Genomic DNA, 6,714 nt, shown 5'->3' with positions numbered 1-6,714 from the left:
ATGCGCCCTAAAGAATCATATGCGGTTGAACTTTAAAAAAAAACTGAAACATGAAAAACACTGATATTTTTCATTCAAATAATTGAGTCGTGAACACTACGTACTTTAGAAATGATACAAGTACGAGTATTTATACACTATTACATGATATAGGTAATAAATAATAAATAAGATATCATAAATTCCATGATTTGAGATAAGATCTACTTTATTGCCATATATCCTCTTTTTGAATCAATAGGCTCTGATTTGTTAGCATATATGATCCTCTAACAATTGACTTTGGATCTTTGAGGCTCCTTAATCTTTATTGTGATAATTTGTCTCGAATTTTTGTCATTTAAATCTGCAGCGAACAAATGTGGCCGTCAACGGTTTTGTTTCGAAATTGCTTTTGTTTGAAACCATCGATGTAACCATTAACGATATTACTCTCATTGAGTGTGTCGAACTCTGACGCATTGTTAACAAACATGAGCATGTGTGTTTGCATGTGTGAAAAAATATGTGTGTATAGTGTAGACACAATCACATGACTAGTAATTTATTTTATTAACATACATTGACCAATGCCAAAACCTTAATGCTAACAGAAAGAAATATACATCAAATTAATTTTAACTTAAGTCATAGTTTTGTGCATCCACTTCTTCGTTCCAAAGACTTAAGTAACTAAAATTAATAAAAATGACAATCAACCTTGAACTTTAATATTTATTTGATATACACTCGCCATATCTTAAACCTAGTCTTATAATTGCATCTTGTCATCAAATACAAGGTCATATAATGTAAACCCACTACAAGAAGTTTAGTTTTTAGCGACCAAAACTTAACAACGAAACTAAAATTTTTCCATTTAAAAATTATAAATAATGACAATATTATTGGAGTGCTTGTTAAAAATTATAATTGCTCTAGAGGTATGATTTTCCCAGTCTTTCAAATGTTCACTGTGATTTGAGTTTTGTCAATGTTTTCTCTTGCCTCAATGGTTGATATATATATATATATATATATATATATATATATATATATATATATATATATATTCTTAAATAATGAAACCATCATATATGGTTAAGCTAAAAAATGAATTGTTTTTTTGTTTCTATTTTTATCAAAATTGGGTATCTAGATGTAGTTCTCCTAGATTTTTACTATGTTGGTTTTTTAAATAGCTAAAAAACACTGAGGCCTTAGTAGATCCAAAACTCATGACAATAGAAACATTGGTGCAAAACTACAAGTGTTAGAAAACAGACCCTAGATCAAAGTAATCAATTTCTATGAATAATATGATATTCATAGATAATGTTATTTTCTTGTTTTCAAGTTCGAGACTTTTCCATTAGTAAGTATTAAAATTTTTCTATGTAAGCTCTTTCTTTCTTCTTTAATGAATTGACTGGTGATAGGGATGAGTAGTCCCATGATAGTAAGTACTGTAAATTTGACTAGTCCCATAATAGTAAGTATCGCAGATTGTCATATGGCCTAAAATTTCCCAAGTGCCTTTGCAACTATCTCATCGAAAAAACGGGCCACTAGAATATTGCAATAATTATAAGTAACATCTGAAATACAAAAGAAAGCATATGTCGTTAAAGGATGTCACCTTGCACACCTGCTTTGATGCAAATTCATAATTAAAGAAAAATAGAGATGATATTGTATCATTGTCTGAATATGCTAAGATAATTGTGACCTTGTTGCTTTTATTGAATTATACTCGCCCTGATATTGCATATGTATTTTAATTATAGACTATGTAGTTACTGTGACGACCCGATTTTCTACCATTTTTTTATAATAATAATCTGTCACACATCTATCAAATATCTCTATCAAGTATCTGTCAATTATCTCTAATACCATATCAATATGACTCGACCCAAAATAGGGTACCAGGTGATCAGTCCATCTCATAAAAGTATACCAAACAGAAAAAGTCAAAATATATTCCATCCCAAATACAAATACCAAAGTTTTATTCATCCTTACATACACAAATCCATATACATCCACAAAAATCCACAAAATACTCTGGGGGTCATACAAAACACATCCCTAACTTAAAAATGCTACCCTGAGTACTAGGGTACTATGGTCTCCTCTCTCTCGGAGTTCTCTCTACTTGTCTGTCTTGGTTTCTTGAGATGTTTAAATTCTGGGTGAGAAACCTTTCAGTAAGATGAAATAAATTATTTGCAATGTGTGGCAACATGAGTTTGGTTATATCATGACACATTCATTTAAAATTATATCAACTGGGAAAAACATACAGATTTGTTCTCATAATCATATATATATATATATATATATATATATATATATAATCATATATCAACATGATTTCATAAGCTTTCATTTGTCATCATCATATTTCAACATGCTTTCATAAGCTTTCATTTCTCAAAATCATATTCTAGCCCATGAGTATCCACCAGCATATAGCACGACGCGTGTGTATCTCATGGCTGATCATTTTTCATTTCATTTCTCACATTCATATTCTAGCCCATCAGTATCCACCAACATATAGCATAACACGTCTATAACTCATGGTTGTTCATCATATTATAACATACAATTATCACGTCTGTATTGAGAAATCATCTTGAGGATACTCATGCCGCATCGTCATGTATTCACCCCACATGACTAGGTTATACGGCTTGTAGGCGGGACCTAACCGTGGTCGGCCTACCAAGTTAGATAAAAAATAAACGCGTATGTAGTACAATTGGCCTACCCAATCTTGGTACGGACCCTAGGGGGTAACACAAACCTTCACGGGCCCAATCGACTGTCTTACCACACTAACACATATACTAGCAACAGTACCGTGCTCTCAATATAACTCTGGTCCATCAGGGTTCTTATTTCCACATTTCTGTTTTCATATTTCATCATGTTTGAATATTTCATCATATTTGTATAATTCTCATCATATCTGTATATCACTTTTATCATCATTTCTCAATAGAAACATAATTGTATATCAAATTTCATCGTTTCTCATTGAAAATGTATCTATATAACACATTTTCATCATTTCCCAATAAAAACATATCTGTGTATCTCATTTCATCATTACTACATGAAAACATATATCATCATTTCTATAAAAACATATCTATATTTTTCGTATCTTCATATCTGTATCGAACACATCAATATATCTCATATTTTCATTTCTGTATAAAACATCTATATAACTCATATCATTGCTTCTCAATGCAATTCATATTTATCAGTATATAACACATTCCCAATATAAAATGGTTATTTCATATTTCTCATGCCACTCAAACTTTTAACTGATAATCATAATATAATAATCAGAGGGAAAATATTCATATCATAGTTTTTCAAACTATATACCATGTTCTCAATTTCACATACTTTAATCAACAGTTAATTTTCCAAAAATACCTATTATAATTTATTCCCCTTACTTGCTTACTGAGAGGATTCTTGCGAAAATCCTATGTAAAAACTCGAACCGTGATAGGTGGGTTTAATTAATTAAGAGAGGGGCAAATTGGGAATTTAGTAGGCTTCGTCGACGAAGCCAGAGTTCATCGACGAATTCCATACGCTGCTCGTCGACAAAATTCAGAGGCTCGTAGAATAGGAGAAGCCAAGGGGTTTCGGGAAACCGGTAATATCAGGTTCGTCGACGAGCTCCTCGTCTCATCGACGAGCTGTCTATATGGCCTCGTCGATGAGGACGCCATTCATCGATGAGGGCGGCCGAGTCAAAGGAGCTATAAATATCAGTTTCCTTACTTCCAAGCTAAGAAATCTCATTTTCTATCTCTATCTCTCTAAAAACTCTTTTTACTCTCCATCTCTCTAGATTTCTTCGTCGTTCATCGCAAAAATCGTTAATCTGAAGTTACCATGAGGATCGTGGAAGGATTCTCTACAAGTTCTACGGATCAGATTTTCGGTTCGGGCATTCTCGGGTTTTGACAGAAAATCGAGGTAAGGCTCGATTTTCAATTCTGATCTGGCAGTTCTGTAGAGAACAGTGTTGTGAGTATTTTTTGTATTGAGATTTGTAGGTTTTGGAACTCAGTTCATTATTTAGGGGCCTTGGAGTTCGGGATTTGCCATTTGGGGAAAAGGTAAGGGGAATTATGTTTATGTCAGTTATTTTTTAAATCATACTCGGTACAACTATGGTTCACGGTCCTGTGTACGTTTTGGTTACTCATTTGGGGGGGATTTAACGAGTAAAACTATGGGTTTTTCATGATTACAGTTTTGGGAAAAAGGGGGTATTGGGTTGTATCCCTAGTTTGTTGGAAAATCGTATGTATATGATGATTTATACTGTGTAATAGGGATGGTTGTGCCCTGACTTTATTTAAACTATATATGTTTGGACAACCATGATTTTAGATTACCAAATGGGTGTGGTATGTTTGTTATATGAGCATGCATGATTGTGTTTTTGTGAAATGCAATTGGAACTGGGTTCTGAGTTGTTCCAGGTACTGAGAGTGTCTGGCTCTATATCCGTGAGCATATAAAATGCTAGGCCATGTTTGGTAAGAGTGTCCAGCTCTATATCCGAGGGTGTGAGCCTTACCGGCTGATCACTAAAGGGTGTGGATCCACCAGTATGCGTCAGTATAATGCCATGGGAGCTTGGGACTAGCCATGGTCCGGTGGCGCCGGATACTATGGGTCGGCCGGGCCAACCCTGGGTATTGCAGTTCAACTACGGTCCGAAGGGTGTGACGACACTGGGTTGCTTGATTATGTGTGTGTGTGTGCTTATATGCACTATTATGAAACTAGTACTGGAATTGCATTTAACTATGTATGTGTTGTGTATCATGATAACACTTGAATGCCACACATTGATATAACTTGTATTCTTCCTTACCGATAGATGTCTCATCCCTGCTATACGTACATATTTTCAAGTCCTTCGGTAACCGAAGCTAGCTTCTTGGTGTAGGACCGTAGTGGTCGGTGTACCGCGGATAGCGCTTGGATAAGTGCTAGGACTTTTGTGCTCGGATTGTCATGTTGGAGTATGGTTGATAACCGGGTTATGTTTTGAGCTATGGAGATTGGAATCCTGTTGTATAGACTTTGATATGGTACTGTATGTATATAGAAAAACCTTTTTCCGCTGCGTATATTCTGTTGTGTATGGATGTGTATAGGGTGCCTAGGAATCCCACGGGGTCGGACCCTTATCCATTTTATTTTGGTTATATTTGTTTGATACAGGGACAGTTTAGATTACATTTTCACCCATGGATCCTATTTTCAGGTTCGGAGCGTGACAGCTTGGTATCAGACCTAACCAAGTTGTTAGGTCTTGTAGACTTGGTTAGGCTTAGCTGTGAGTACATACCATAGTATAGGATGTTGGATGTAGGTAGAGTTGGTTGAGGGTTGTTCCATTGCTAGACCGGGACTTGTCAGCGGTATTCCATTTTTTTCCTAGAATGACGATTTCAGTAAAAGTAGGGCAGACCATTGATGACTTTCGTACTCTTTCAACTAGCGAGACGCATACGCAATGACTTTCCCCTGTTACATTAGAACACAACCAAGTCCCTTCTACGATGCATCACTGTAAATTACAAATCCACCCTCACCTGATGGAAGGGTCAACACTGGGACAATGACTAAACATTGCTTCAATTCCTAGAAGCTCTGCACATATTCGTCCGTCTAGTCAAACTTCACATTTTTCCTCATGAGTCATGTCAAAGACCTTGATAATATGGAGAATCTCTCGAAAAATTGGCGGTAGTATTAGGCAAGACCTAGAAAACTTCTAACTTCCTACACGTTCTTTGGCCTTACCCACTCAACTACAACCTCTACTTTGCTTGGATCCACTGAAATCCCTTCCTTGGTTACCACATGACCCATAAATGCAACCTACTCTAGCCAGAATTCACATTTCTTAAGTTTAACAAATAACTTCTTTTCTTTAAGCACCTAAAGTGTAAAGACTCGTAGAATTTATGGTAATTAAATAATAAAAGAAATGAGGAAGTAAAGGAAAATTGTAAGAAGGTCAGCAGGGTCTCGTTGAAGAACATGGAGTGTTCGTTGACGAACAGGCTGTTGGGATCGTCGACGTGGACACGTGTCTTGTCGACGAGAAGATACTAAGAGGACGATTTTTAGGATCTGAATTTCATCAACAAAAAGCAAGGGTTCGTCGACGAAACTCCTTCTTGGACTTGTCGATGAGGTGACGTGGCTCGTCGACAAGGCCACGTGTCAAGACACCTATAAATATGCAGGAAATGGGCTTCCGTAACGACCTGCTTAACTTATCAAATAATAAGTATATTTAAATATATGATCAATCCAACCCATGGGCAATGGGGATAGACCAGTCCTAAATAGCAGAAACCTAAGCAGCAGTAAGTATAAAATTACAACCATCCAATTAGTAAAACATAATACCAAAGTCTACTTACACCAAAATAACATACATATATGTTCACTCTCCCATAACATTCCAAATACGACTAGGATCTCACAAAAAAATAATCCTGATCCTAGTACAAAATCTTACCCTCTTAGTAGGGTAACTTAACGAACTCAATGGAGGCCACGACCCGCCGGTCTCTCAGGGTCTCCTAAAAAATTAATTAAATTCGGGGGTGAGACACTTCTCAGTTAGGGAAAATAAACTAAATACAGCTGTGTGGCAACATGAAC

Source organism: Malania oleifera, chromosome 11 (assembly GCF_029873635.1).
Source record: "Malania oleifera isolate guangnan ecotype guangnan chromosome 11, ASM2987363v1, whole genome shotgun sequence".
Taxonomy (NCBI): domain Eukaryota; kingdom Viridiplantae; phylum Streptophyta; class Magnoliopsida; order Santalales; family Ximeniaceae; genus Malania; species Malania oleifera.
This window is presented reverse-complemented; position numbering follows the sequence as displayed.